Genomic DNA, 15816 nt, shown 5'->3' with positions numbered 1-15816 from the left:
TGACCGATTAACGTGGCACACATGAAATGTATCATGAATAAGACAAGAAAGATGAGAAGAGTTCAGCCTTCAAATAAAGCCAACACAGCACTGGGCACCATAGAAATGCAGAAATCTGAAACACTGTTCCCAGTAAAGCCCTGAGGTAGCTGTGCTCATTCACAGGTGTGCACAGTCTGGTCAAAGTCCAACTTCCAGACCACCTTCTGTGTTCCAGTTAAACTGGTCTCTGTAAACCCAGTAGGCTGATCACATTCCTGACTATGTACACACAGTATATACATAATTATAATAATACACTTGTATATAATTCTACGTACTGTATATACAGAACTGTAAAAATATTCTAGCGTAAATATATATATGTATATATATATAGGATTAGGAGTATATAATTTGTTAAAAATAGCTGGCAACAATTAAAGACTGCGACTGTCCTAAATTATGCAGAGTTTCAGCTCCTCTGATGTTTTGTTTCTCTTGGAATCACCTAAAGGCGTAAAGATGATGAGTGACACGCTTATTTGTGGGTGTAGTGACGCAGGCTCATGTTCTGTCCCTCCTTGTGTCAGTTCAAATGACCTCCTTCAGTTTCAGAGATGCTAAGTGTTTGCTCCTATCAGTTTAGGGGTACCCCTACTGCCTGGTCCTGTAGCGGGCACTGCTTGCCTGCCCTGCTTCAGTGCTTGCTTAGTGCATCTTTTCCCAGAATGGTTTGTTTGTGAGGTTGGAATTCACAAGTGGGATGGACCTTGATGAGCCAGCCAGGAAAGAGCCCAAGGGCATTCTGTGTGCGAGATGGAGAGGAGGGCCGTGCACAAGGGAGGAGCTGCACCGGCCGGGGAAACATCTGCAGAGCTCGGCTTGGCAGTATCAGTGAGTGCTAGATGGCTCAACAGTGATGGCCAAACTCACACTACCACAAATTAGTAGAAGATAGATGGACTTCTGGTTTTGCCCCCTATTGTAAATGACTGCTACACCCAGGTATTTTCTGTATCTAGTTCATAGGTTCTGGACATGTCCACGTGGGGTCTTTTTCCAGGTACTCTGGTTTCCATCTCAAGTGCCCTTAGATATACTGAATTGGTTAACGGGCCAATCCAGATTTACCCAATGTGTGTGTTGTAGGAGCAGACACTGCAATGGACTGGCACCAAGTTCAGGGCTGTCTCCTGCCTTGTGCCCAGTGGCCAAAAGAGATGCAGAATTGGATTACGTAGGTTTTTGATTGTTATGATATTTATGATATGTGTGCTCATTAAAATCTGTTTCTATTTCTTTTGATAATCTTCAAATGTGTTTTATGGAAATTTCCATCAGTATTATAGCTTTGTCTTGTGCCTTGAGGTTTATATTAATTCATTCATTCATTTTACTGCAGGCTTGGAAGTTCGTTCTCGACTCCTGACCTACTCTGTGACCCTGAATGAATCACTTAATCTGCCTAAACCTGCCATTTAAATTTATATACAGGTGTATACATTAGACATACAGTACTGTATATACAGTAAGCGAAAGACCTGTGTGTGTATGGAACAATCCGCTCTGCTCATGCTCGACAACAGCCACTAGATGACAAATGCATACATTTTTTCGCTGCTTGCATGCATCTCACTTCTCACTGCGAAAGACCTGTGTGCAGCAAACGCTGCTATGCAACAACGATGTCGTGCTAATGCCAGTGATGAAGAGACACAATGTCGAAAGAAAGCAAACACCTTGGCTCAAAAATGTGCAAGTGAAACACCTCAGCAACGAACGGCGAGGGCAAGGCTTGAAGTTTTCACTAAAAACATTATCTATTTGAAGGTATCGTCTTGAGACAAAGATTAATAGGAGTCATATGCCAGCGATCCACCTAAGATATGGTATCGCCAGTGTCTTCTTATGAAAGCCAGAATGGGGGGCAAGCACAGGTGGGTCCAAGTCCTCTGCACCATGTAATTCTTAAGAGTCAGCCGACGCCTCTTCAAGTTCACAAATGTGAAATATATCCTTAACTGGCTGGGACACCCACGGGATGGTGGGACCGGGGTAGAGAGCATGCCTAGGACTGTATGGTACATGGGTGCCGCCAGGGGGTGCTGCAGGCATTGGTGAGCCCTACTCCATGGAGTTTCCATCTCACCCAGAAGTACTTTCAGACCATATCTACAGAGCACCAGAAGTACTCCTGGGTGGGAGATAAAGGGAGCTGCTTACTTCATAGGGCTGAGCCAGAATGGGGAGGAAGGTGGACAGTGCTTGCAAGGAGGAGTGAAGGAGGCAGGTGACAGGCAGAAAGACAAAGAGTTGCTATATTTTGCTGTGCTTATTGCATATACTTGAGATTTTAGCAAGAAATGCTTGTTGTGGAAGAGTTTCCCACAATAAAGACTCTTCGGACAGTTATTTTTGTTGTGGGGAGCGGGAGCGCTCCCTGGTGTCCACAGTCCATACATATACAGTATATGTTGTTGACGTAGCAGTGTATGTCTCTTAGGTGAATGATATTTGCTCTTAGCTCTTAAAGACTCTGGATGTTGTTGGGTTGTCTTCTCTCATCTTCCCTGGGCTAGGGTTCTGGAAAGGAGGGTCTGACAATTGGTCAAAACTCTGATCCATGGCGAGCAATCCGGATTTCATCCCAGTCATGGAGCACTAGACCAGCTTTTTGTCCTCACAAGGATTCTTGAGGGTTCATGCCCAACCGGTATCGATATATTTTGTGTACTTAGAAGAGGTATACAACCGCATTCTTCCGTATATTGTGTGGAGAGTTCTTCAGGACTATAGGGTACCATGCCTGTTGTTACAGTAAGTCAGACTCATTCCCAATGAGTTTGGGAAATCTGTCAGGGCTGCCCTTTTTTCTCTGATTCTATTCATAATTTTTATTGAGATAATTTTGATGCACAGCCAAGGAGTGGAGGGTGTCTAGTTTAGTGACCTCAGGATTGCATCTCTGTATTTTTGCAGATGATGTGGCCCTGTTGGCTCTACTGGGCTTTGACCTCAGATGCTCACTGGGGAAGATTGCAGCCAAGTGTGAAGCAGTCAGGATGAGGATCTACATCTCCAAGTGTGATGTCATAGTTCTCAGCTGGAAAAGGGTGGAGTGCCCTCTCCCAGTTGGGGTTGAGCTGCTGTCTCAAGTGGATGAGTTTAAGTATCTTGGGATCTTGTTCACGAGTGAGGGAAGAAGGAAACAGGAGATTGACACGTGGGTTGAAGCAGTGTCTGCAGTTATGTGGATGTTAATACATCGCAGTCATGGTGAAGAGAGAGCTGAGCCAAAATAATAATTCTTTACGTTTGTATAATGTTTTTCTCACTGCTCAAAGCAGTTTAGTAAATGTGGAGCCATTGCAACCACCAATAATGTGCAGCATCCACCTGGATGATGCCCGGCAGCCATTTTTGCACAAATACACTGACCACTCATAAGCTGTTAGGTGGTGAAATGGGGCCAATTTAAGATCAGGGATTATTAGGGGGCCAGAATGACCAGGCCATGGAGGGCAATTTAGCCTGGACATCAGGATGCACCACACTTTACAAAGGATGCCCAGGGATCTTTAATGACCATAGAGAGTCAGGATCTCTCTTTTACGTCTCATCCGAAGGACGGTGACATTTTGACAGCACAGAGTACCTTTGGGGTATTAGGATCCACATCCAGACCACAGGGCGAGTGCCCCCTGCTGGCCTCACCAGCACTTCTTACAGCAGCAAACGAAGCTTTCCTAAATGGTCTCCCATCCAAGTACTGACTGGGCCCAAACATGCTTAGCATCAGATGGTTGGCCTTATCTGAAGTACGTGTGGCATGGCAAAGCTTGATTTATTGGTCAAGTTATGTTCAAGCCGTGAACTGTAGGCTGTGACCAATAGAATTAAAAAACAGATACAAGCTTCAGAAATGAGCGTCCTTTGCATGGTATATATATACTGTAAATAGAATGGATTCACAATTTAGACCCCCTCAGTTTCTGCATACTACATTGTGTTGTAGGTTAGATTTTACTTGGATAAATGTGTCATTTTTGCCCATCAATCTGCACTCAATAACCCACTAAGACAAAGTAAAAACATGTTCTCAAAAAGGTTTGAGCATTGTACATATATTGTTTGTAATCATTTTATTTTTTCTTTCTTGAAGAGCCATCCAGTCTTCATTTGTTCCCATTATTCATTGCAGTTGCAAGTTCAGTCCCCAGCCCCATGTAGCCATGACAGTCGCCCATAGTATTAGTGCACAGGGCGTTTGCTTATGTGCCTGTCGGTGTTCAGAACTGATCTAGAGCTGACCATTTTTTTTCCACTCCATAACTTATCTATATATAAATATATAAACTGCTAAAAGCTCACAAGGTGGTGCAGTGGGTAGCGCTGCTGCCTTGCAGTTAAGAGACCCGGGTTTGCTTCCCGGGTCCTCCCTGCGTGGAGTTTGCATGTTCTCCCCGTGTCTGCGTGGGTTTCCTCCGGGTGCTCTGGTTTCCTCCCACAGTCCAAAGACATGCAGGTTAGGTGCATTGGCGATCTTAAATTGTCCCTAGTGTGTCCTTGGTGTGTGGGTGTGTTTGTGTGTGTCCTGCGGTGGGTTGGCACCCTGCCTGGGATCGGCTCCAGCAGACCCCCGTGACCCTGTGTTCAGATTCAGCGGGTTGGAAAATGAATGGATGGAAAAGCTCACAAACCACTGGACCTTGGTCTTGGTCTTAATGGAGAATGTATGACGTGATATGGATAACATAACCCAAGAATTGGAGGTGCAGTGTACCTTGGCCACATGATTGGGCTACAGGTCCTTCTTTACAGCAAATGGCAGCATTGCTGTCACCATGGCTTACGGGGAAAGAACAGGAGCACGGGCACACAGCATTGCTGACAAGAAAAGAACCATTGCGAGATCTGCTGATAGTGAAACAGCTTGTAGAAGCTGATTATGTGATAGGAAGAAAAAGAATGACAGCTCTACACCTTTGGCATTGTGTAACCTGATGGTACTCATGAACTAGAGAAGCTGGATCTGCTGAGTGTGAGGCAAACTGCAGAAGATGATAACATGATAGGAAGAAGCATAATGACGGCCCTGTCTTCCACTGACCATCAGGTATATGGAGGACTGCAACCTGCTAGTATTTGTGCACAATGGGAGTTGATCTGCTGAGCATGAGGCAAATTTCAGAAGCTGATTATGTGATAGGAAGAAAAAGAATGACATTTCCAGCTTCTGACAAGTTGTTGGGGTTTGTGCCTGTCTTATGCCAAATTGCACAGGACATGGCTGCAAAGTATGAAGCAAATTGCAGAAGCTGATTATATGATAGGAAGAAGATGATGACAGCTTCAGCATTTGCTGCCCATCAAGCACATGCAATACAGTAACCTGCTGGTACTTAAACACTACTGTTGTTGGATCTGCTGAGCGTGAGGCAGACTGCAGAAGCGGATTACATGATAGAAGGAAGAAGACTGACAGCTCTGGCATCCACTGCCCATCTACCATAAGCGATGTGGCAACCTGCTTGTGCATTACTGGGGCTGGAACCTCAGCCTTAGAAGGACCGGAGGTCCACATGTTCTCTAGTTACTAATCTTGTAGCACATATTGGAAAGTTGATTAGTTACCATATGTCCTTTTTAGTCCCCAGGTGTCACTGCCATTACCTTACTGACTGATTACTTTGATGTGAGGGATTCAGAGTGCCCAAATGGCCTTATGAAGTCTATCATGCCTAACACAAAGACATGTGATTCACTCAGGGCCATGGATTCATGCTCTTGGAATCAATTGGACCTTCCATATAGGCCCACTGGCTGGGTGATTGGCCTTTAAAGCACAAGCGCCATGCCACCATTGTGCTTAAACAGCCTACTGCGGGCTCATTCCTCTTCAACTCTGTTAACGTCTCCAGATACCTTGTTGCCAGTGCTTCTTGTTTTTACATAAACACGACACAAGTCTGAATTGCATCAAATCAAAGTGCAGTAAAATTACAAGTTGTATTTCATTTACTTTAAGACTTCATCTTTGTTGCTGAATTCTTCTGTTTACTGTAAAGAGCCAAACTCTTTTGGGTTAGTACATGAAGTACTCATGGGCTAGGGGTGGGGGGGGCAGCACAGCTAATCTGAAAAATACTTTTAAAGCTCTGCCGTGTGTGGGATGGCTCAGAGAGGCACAAGAATGTTGGGTTTGTTCCCATTTAGACACCTGAAGGCGCTCACTAGCCTGCGTGTGGCTCAACTCATTGGCGGCCCTGTTGAAATGTCACAAAGAAATTCATAATCATAGCGCTGACTGAAGTTGTAAAGGAGAAAGTGTAGTAAGACGAAAAGAAAAAAAAAAGGCCGCTAAAGTACAAATGTGCCCCTCACCCCCTTCCCCTCCTCCCCTCGGTCTCCATGAGCCCTGGAAACATCTGGAAAGTCAGCCCCCTGAAAAACATCTGGGCAACATTACAGAGAGAGAGAGAGAGAGAAAACAAAAAAGAAGGAAAGAAAGTAAGAAAAGTTAGCAGACAGCTTCAGAACTTGCTTCTGAGTAACCCCGCTGCTTATTAAATTATGCAAGTTAGAAAGGAAAGCCTTTGTGAAATAAATCACTGAAAGAAAAACACACACACCACACACACACAAAGTGGTGGCCCGGACACATCAAGTCTCGGCGGAATGTGTAACTCTCATGACAGAAAATGTGGGAATATGGATCAGGTTAGAATTGCAATGAGCCTGAACGACAGCGTCAAAGGTCATTATGTGAGTCGCATGGGGAGCTACGCCATCTCTGTTCACTGCTAGCCTCCCTCATCGAGAAATTGATCCATCGGGCTAGATTGTTTTTAATAATGATACTTTTATTATTTCCCTGTTACCAATAAAAATTGACAGTGTGTCCTACTTGGTTAAACGCGATAGTAATAGCCGTACGAGGGTTATTATTACTAATATAGCCAGTGGAAATAAATTTGTACAAGTGAAACACACAGTTTTGAAATAAAGGGCTACAAAAGCCTAGATATGAGCAACATTATACTCTCCGTCCGTTGTTTTCAAACGTAAGAATTTGATTATGAATTCTGAACACATACAGTATGTAGCGTGTCCTAGTGGATTATCAATAAATGGGCTTGCGATGATAATGCCTTAATTACAGTAACCTTACTTTATTACTTACAACAGAACAAGATGCAGAGGACAGAAAAATATGGGAGAAGATGTTCCGCTGTGGCAACCCCTAATGGGAGCAGCTGAAAGAAGAAGAAGAAGAAACTTTATTACTTACTTTTTCTGCTACCTAAAATGCTTTGAATTTTTAGAACATACAGTGTCAAGTCATCAGCTTTCCAAAATTAAGATTTTGGCTAATGTTTTACAGCACTTTACTTGCTCCTCTTGACACTAACCCTTCTATTTATTTAGGTTTGGGACAGGACCGGCACCAAGTTGTGCTGGTGGCTAATTTGGTCCCATGATCCGGATCTTGACAGAGATAACCCATTAGAGTGCAGTGTGGGTGGAACAATTGAATAAGGTATCAGGAGTATTCTGTGATCAAAGAATTAAGGCAAAGGTCAAAAGTGTGTTGTTTAAGACAATGAAGTATGGAGCTAAGACATGGGCAGTACACGAGCGTAGGAGAAGAAGTTGGATGTGGTAGAAGTAAGAATGTTGAGATGGATGTGTGGAGTTACTGTACAAAGCAGGACTGAATAAGAAATGAGAAAATCAGAGGTACAACAAAATTAGGAGAGATAGCTAAGAAAGTACAGAAAAGTAGGTTGAAGTGGTATGAGCATGTGATGAGGAGAGACAATGATTATGGGAGCAAAAGAGTGACGGGCCAAGGGAGTACAGAGGAAGAGAATATGAGGGAGACCAAAGTGGAAGTGGATGGATGGAGTAAAAAAAGATCAGAAGGAAGAAAGGGTTTGTCTGGCAAGGAGGTGCAGGACCGAGCTGTACGGAGAAGGTTGATCAATCAACACACTATAAAAGAGGGAAAAGATGAAGAAGAACATCAAGTCTTAAGCTTTCAATTAAGACCAAGATCAATGGGTCCAACCGCATAAGTAATCACATTACAAACGGGCAGATATTTCATTTTATTTACAGACTAGCAAAATACCTGCGCTTCGCAGCGGAGAAGTAGTGTGTTAAAGAAGTTATGAAAAAGAAAAGGAAACATTTTAATATTAACATAACATGATTGTCAATGTAATTGTTTTGTGAGTGTTATGAGTGTTGCTGTCATCAAGGATTTGATTATCATTATTTCTTTCAATCCGGTTCGTATTTGGAGGATGTGTTGTGTTCAAATTACATTCCGTGTTTGTCAATCGTTGTAAAGATAACTGGTTTCATTCATCGAAGTGATCACTAACCAAATCTGTACTCGTGAATCTAAGATGTTTAACAGGCATTCCTGGTATTAAGTTGTGGATTTGCCTGCGAATATTTAGCAGCAGCGTGTCTATGAACTTAATTTAAACTTAAGCTTTACACCTTGCTTTCCTATTGATAAGTCTACAAAGGTTTGTTTAGTGTCAGAGGGTTGTTCCTCTCCTACTGCATCAATAAGCAGTTCGTCTTCCTCTTTATCTGAGACATCACACACTGCATGCACGGGTTTACCTTTCCCAGTCCTGCAAACTATAGCAAGGTGGTTCAATTTACCACATTTTTTACACTGTCTTCCTTTAGCTGGACATTGACTTTTTCCACCATGTGCTTTGTTTCCACAGTAGCTGCACTTATGAATATGCTTGTATGCGTCACTCGCTTCATATTCTTTTGCTGCCTTCTGAATTGTGTAATGTGTTTTTTGCTCAGCGCTCTTTGGAGCTGTTGCTTTTCGTGTGCGTACTGCGTTCACAGTCAGTTCACGTGAGCCGCTCAGAGTACATGCATTGAAGGTTTGCTATCTCATGCGATCTTACGATGTCCATGGTTTTATTTAATGTTAGCTCATACCCGGCACTTAAAAGTTTCTCTCGCACTTTTGTTAAGTTTGTGCCAAACACTATTCTATCCCTGACCATTTCATCTTCTTTTGCATAAGCACAGTCCTTCACCAGCAATTTTAACTCCGTTACAAAGTGATCAAAAGTCTAGTTTATACCTTGCGTCTTCTCATTAAACTTGTATCTCGCGAAAATCGTATCCGTCTTAGGCATGACAAACACCTCGTAGCAGCAGCGTGTCTATTGGATTGCTGGTGACGGACGGCCTTATATGGGAAGGCACTCAATTACGTGGGAGGCGTGGGTAAAGGGGATGCAATATAGGCAGGAAGCCAACTACGTGGGAGTCGTGGTGATGGGGGACGCAACTCCGCCTCACACGGCGATCGAGCTGCAGGCTATGGCCGTATATATGTATTTAAGTAGAATTCAGTTATGACCGTTACGCGTAGAATTTCGAAATGAAACTTGCTTAACTTTTGTAAGTATGCTGTAAGGAATGAGCCTGCCAATTTCAGCCTTCTACCTACACGGGAAGTTGGAGAATTAGTGATGAGTTAGTCAGTCAGTGAGTGAGTGAGTGAGTGAGTCAGTGAGTCAGTCAGTGAGGGCTTTGCCTTTTATTAGTATAGATATAGCAGCAGTATGACATGGTAGTTATTATCCATCCACCCATTTTCTAACCTACTTGTCCAGTTCAGAGTCACATGACATCAGTGTGTACCTCGCCAGTGCAAGGCAGGGACCCACCCTGGAGGGGGTGCTAGGGCATTGTAGAGCAGATTCATACACTATCACTCACTTATTATTATTATTATTATTATTATAAATATAAAATTCTCAAACCACGGGCTGGCCAGTAGTCACTGTGGTTCATGTCCTGGGTCCTCCGTGCTGGAATTTGCTGGTTCTTGCTGTGTCTGCAGCGGTTTTCTCCAGATAATCTGGTTTCCTCCCAAATTCCAAAGACATGCAGGTTAGATGGATATTTGTGTGTGTTCAACTTGTGATGAAAAGGCACCCTGCCTAGGGATTGGTCCTGCATTGCACCCTGTGCTTGCTGGGATAGGCTTCAGCTGCCTAGCAGTCCTGTTTAGGATTAAGCAGGTTTGGAAAATAGTATGATGTATTATCATATCAGCTTAACTAATTCAGAGTCACAGAGTTCTTATTACTATAATTATACTTACTATTATTATTATTAACTGACCTTCCTATGTCTGACAATGAGAGTTCTTACCTCTGAACTCACTTATATACAGGACTTATATATGAGAGAGAGAGATAAGAATTCCTCTGACACGAGTGCAAAAGGTTGGGGAACCAACACGGAGAAATTCAAAAGAGAAATTAAGTAACTGACACCAAGTGGCAAAGCATTTTCTGTTAGACACATCTGAGAGCTCAGACTCCTTTAGTCAGTTGTGTGTCCAAATGGACCACCCGCATATAAAGACCTGCGCCTGGAACGGTCGGGGTTTGAAGCATACATTTAGGGGCTAGATATCTTCTCCAGGGAGCACGAGGAGCTGTGGAAAAAACAGGATGTATCATTAGTGACAGCACCCCTATTGCTGCAGAGTGGAATAGGCCGGGTTACCTTAGCCTTTCAGGTGGTCTCTAAGCATACATGTATGACAGTATATATATGTATATTTGGGGTGGCCACCAGGTGCCCACAAGGTCGTCACTTTTCATTTTTACAGTTTCTAACAAAAATAAACATCCTTGGGCATATTAGCATTTCAAATATCAGAACTAAAAAATAACTGAATATTTCGGCTGGTGAGCCACTGGTACTTGGGTGAAGTTCACAGGAGCTTCGTCCAGCAGGTAAGTCTTGTCATGGATGATGCCTCCTTCTGGGGCGCACATGATTTTATGGAAAGTGAACAGGAAGGGGCAGAGTTAGTTGCCCTCATTGGCTGTTTTTTTCTGCACTGTGGAGAGAGAAAGAGATGACAATATTAGTGATAGCGCCCCCTCTCATCCCAAAGTGTTATTACTTATTTTCGACAGTGCCTGTAAGGTGATCCTCCAATGCACATGTGTATATATGAGGTAATAAATGCATCACAATGTAAATGAAAAGATAACTAACATTTTAATGCTTCCATGAAAGCTAAGTGTTCGGACATTAAACAAGCACCAGTTGTGATCTATCCAATGTCATATTTTAGAACAGATAATAGTAAAATTCTTCCTTGCATGTCCAACATGTAACACATTCCTAATCTCTGATGATACACAAGCATCCATCCATTATCCAACCCGCTATATCCTAACTACAGGGTCACGGGGGTCTGCTGGAGCCAATCCCAGGGCGCAAGGCAGGAAAGAAGCCCCAGGCAGGGCGCCAGCAAGGTGTGCACACAGACAAACACCAAGCACACATTGGGGACAATTTAGAACCGCCAATGCACCTAACCTGCATGTCTTTGGACTGTGGGAGGAAACCCACGCAGACACGGAGAGAACATGCAAACTCCATGCAGGGAGGACCCAGGAAGCGAACCCGAGTCTCCTAGCTGCGAGGCAGCAGCACTACCCACTGCGCCACCATGCCACCCGATACACAAGAGTGATAGGATTAAAATAAAAGAGGCAATGTGATTCTGCCAGGCCATCAGTAGTAGATTGCCCACGTAAATCAGCTAGTTAGTTTCACAGACAATTTATGGTAGTCGTGACTCCGAACAAATTGTGGTACCCACCAACTTCTTGAAGGTGAATTTAATGCAAAGAGGTTGGAAAAGGATAGAGCAGTCTTGAGAAACCAATAAGTTTATCATAAGGTGTTGTGAATTTTAAGTTACATGATATTTTAGGCAAGATTGCAAATTCTAATCCAGCCCTATTGTCAAAGTACAGAATATTCCGATGAAGCTACAGTATTTTGCCCGTAGGAAAGACAGAAAAAGTAAAGGTGGTGGATAAAATAACACAGACAGCTAACAGTCTAAACATACAAAGTACCTAACAAAGAGAAGGGTCTCTCCCTGGTCTTCAGGGCGGCCTCAGTTCTTCATGTAATGCTGCCATTGAAGTCCTGGACTGTCTCTGTAGGCAGTGCGCCTGTCTTTAAGAATAAAGGCCTCTGGTTGTCTGAGGGACGAAGGAGGCAGAAATCCACTTCACGCTCTGAACTTTAGAATTTCCCCTAAAGGTTTGATGATGTTTAGGCCCAGTGACTGAGGGGACTGTGGGAGGCGTTTCAGTTCATCATTAATTGAAATGGTTTTTATGAGGTCTTCTGATCCTGAAATAAGGAAACACCATGAGGGAGCTGCATGTGCAACACAGGATGCACCCACTCTTCTAAAATGGCCTCACATTTATGCAGAGTAGTCAGCAGATCTGATTACTCCCACAAGATGGCTGCCCGTGCCATTACGGGTCCCTCATCAAGTTTAACAGTTGGCAACAGGCGTTGCGAGCTGAAGGCTTTCTCCAAATGTAAACCTATCCAGATGTAGTAAATACAATGAAAAGATGACTCATCAGAGCAGAATACTTTTTCCATTGCTTAGGGGTCCATGTCTGTGCTCCTGTGTCTTTGTGTGCTGGCCTTGAATACAAGTGCTTTCCAAATGGCAGTCCTGCCTTTATGAATGTACAGCGTCTGTTGAGATCAGACCATAGAGAAGCTCTTTTTGGAGTCTGTGCTTTTGTGTCTCAGTTAGCAGCTGCCTAGTGAAATGTTTGTCTGCCCCTCCCGGTGAGCTTTGACTTGTGAGGACTGTTTCTCTTTGCTGAGGCAGTTTGTCATATGCTGCCATTTTGTTTATGACTGTCAGCTTGCATCCACTCTTTGGCCTCTTCTGACTCAGTTAGTTGCCTCTCATGTCTTGTCAGTTTAATTTACGGCATTAAAATGCACTTACACTAATAAACTGAGCACACGCCACACTGTCATATATGTGTCCTTCCGTTATATCCACCTAGTCCAGTTCAGGTTTTGGTTTTGACACAGACATTTCAAGTCATACATAGTAAAAACACAAACATAGTGAACACGGGACCTTGTGGTGCATACAGTTAAATTTGCGTCAGTACACCTGGATGCCATACTTTCAGATTTTCAATGACATAGGTGCTGACTCAGACCTGTCCACACCTTTCATAATAACCCATGAGGCTTCTGTGGTAAATTCTGGACTATTTAATGTCACACCTGTCACAGATTATTGTCACACTAGACTTGAACCTACAGCCTTATACTGATTGGTCCCACTCAAAGACAATGAGCTAAAGAAGCACACATGTTATCCACAAAAACTCAATCAACGATGGTCCATGTGGCCTGGTCACTCCTTAACTCTGCCTCTCTGTTTAATATCTATCTGTTTTGTAAAACTGACACTTAGAGTTTGCAGTCCTTGAAAGCTGATGCCTGTCCTGGCAGCACTGGGAACAAAGTATGAACTAACACTTTGCCTGGCACAATCACTTGGATAGTTTAATTGACTTAAACAGGGACAAGTTATTGACACCATAAGCCAGATCACCTAAAGAAAATGAATAAGGACATACATCAAATGTGTCAGCCCCACACAGACAGCGGCCAATCCGAGAATTGAGCCCAGATCCATGAATCTGCCCCAATCACTATGCCACTGTGTTTGGACCTTTTACCACTGGAATCTGAGAAGGGCCAAAATGAGTTTATCCAGGGCATAAGGCAGAAGGATACAGTCCAGAATGCAATGCAGGTCCAACCATTACTAATCAAAGGGTGCACAAGACACAGGTTTGGAGCCAGTAAGGATGGATGGGGATCAGTTTATCAGGTCACATTTATACATTCACTTCTGACCACTCGGTCAGTCCTGAAGCCACATCTTTAGGGTGTGCTTTGAAAACCATTCCACGACTTTGATATGAATTCATTCAAACGTGTCACCATCTGACTTAACGGAAGCTAAAGTACTCCAAGATAAACCAAGCAGCAGCACCAACCCCTGTGCCACTGTGTGTTATCACTATGGCATCCCAGCCATTTGTTTTCCATGAGGAGTCACAGGGTAAGAGAGAGAGCTAAAGCTGGAGCCTATGCTGACAGCGTCAGGCACAAGAAAATAACCAAATGTGGCCTGGGTGCAAATCCTTCTCTTGTATGAATGCTTACGGACATTCTGCCAGTTCAATGTCACCAAATGATTTAACCTACACCCCTTTGGGACATGGGAGAAAACTGGGTCATCCAGGGGCAATCTTCAGGAACATGAGGAGAGTGCTTAAACCTCAAGAAGATGGTGAGCATGTCAAGAATTAAGGTCAGGTTACTGAACCTGTGAAGTTACACCACTTTGCCCACTATACCTATCCATCCATTTTCTGTTTTTCCACAACATACTGTATTTTTATCCTGGAGGTGACTTTTCCTGAAATGCAAACTCTATTATGCTTCCATTTTGATCCAGTATAGAGTTAAATTTTATCACCTGCCTAAGACCATAAAAATGACATATACGGTAATTGCTAAAACATCATCAGGTACAAGGAAGGAAGCAAATCTGGGTAGAGCACCGGTCCATTGCCGGGCATACTTGTGCCCACACCCATGCTTTCTCACATTGGGGTCAGTTTACAATGGCATGTTAATCCAAGACAAGCATCTTTGGGAGTGTGAGAGGAAAGAGCAGAACAGACAAGATGTTGATGGGCAAACTCCAAACAGACAGTGAGCAGCCCAGGATTTGCACCCAGTCTGCTGCAGATGTCTGGCCAGGCTATAGGGTAACATTTTACCACCTGTATAATTTCCAACTAGTGCCCTCCAACCTACAAAATATTTTCTATATGACCCTAACTTAAAATAATCATAGAGCGAAAAGGGACAAGAGAAGAACATATGAACGCTACACAGCTAGGAACTGGGATGGAATTTGAATCCAGTAGCAGTAGTGCTCAATCAGTCTAGGGTTAAACCTTATCGCCTGCCTCTCACGTCCCAACATCCAAAATGTTCTCAACATGACACCTAATAGCCTAACTAAATACCTTAAATAAAACAAGTATAGAGCCAAGACAGATAAGTAGAGAACTCCAGACAGACAGTGGACCATGCTGGGATTTGAACCTAGTCTGCTGGAGCTGTGTGGCAACAGAGTTGACCCAGGCTAGGATTAAACCCTTTCACCTCACATCAGCTCACAACATCTCATTCCACCTCGAAAATGCTCTCTACATGACACCAAACACGTGTAGAGCCAATATAGACAAGGGGAGAACTTGCAAATTCCACATAGGCAGTGAGCAGCCTGGGATTTGAACCCAGTCTGCTGAAGCTGCCTGGCCAGTCCTTAGGGTAAAATTTTACCAAGTGAACAATGAACCCCAGTGCCCTAAGATGTTCTCTAATTGACCCTAACTAATAATAATTATAGAACCAAAATGAACAAAGAGAGGACATGTAAACTCCACAACAGGCAGTGGCCAGGCTTGGATTTGAACCCAGTCTGCTGGAGCTGTTTGGTAATAGAGCTGACCAAGTCCATGCTTCACCTCCCAATCCCTCCATACACCTCCAGAGTGTGGACACAGGGAGAACATGTAAATTCCACACAGATGGTCGCAGATGTTTGAAATGAGACTCCTGGAGCTATGAAACGGCACTGTCAACTTCCCTTCACTGGCACTATCCACTATGCCGCCATGCCACCCCAGTGTAAATGAAGCATTTTTAATTCAGCAAAATTGGAAAACCTCTCGAAAGGTTATTGTACATCACATGTTTGTGAATGGCCACCGTCTCAGAAAGGGGTACAAAACTAGAAGGATGAGGTTTCAAATGAGAAGCTGTGACAGAAGTCAGCCGTTACTGTAAAATTTCCCAGCCTCCTTTTTTCTGTTTTGCACCACT

At 43.5% G+C, this 15816-nt stretch overlaps 1 protein-coding gene across 3 annotated transcripts in view; it reads left to right on the top strand.

The window, feature by feature from the left end:
- rbms1a (RNA binding motif, single stranded interacting protein 1a) overlaps positions 1-15816 on the top strand; it is a 493792-nt gene that overhangs the window by 134419 nt on the left and 343557 nt on the right. The gene's annotated exons all lie outside the window — the stretch shown is intronic.

This window comes from Polypterus senegalus, chromosome 6 (genome assembly GCF_016835505.1).
Source record: "Polypterus senegalus isolate Bchr_013 chromosome 6, ASM1683550v1, whole genome shotgun sequence".
Taxonomy (NCBI): Eukaryota; Metazoa; Chordata; class Cladistia; order Polypteriformes; family Polypteridae; genus Polypterus; species Polypterus senegalus.
Note: the sequence above shows the minus strand (reverse complement) of the source record. Positions and strands in the feature narration are given on the sequence as shown.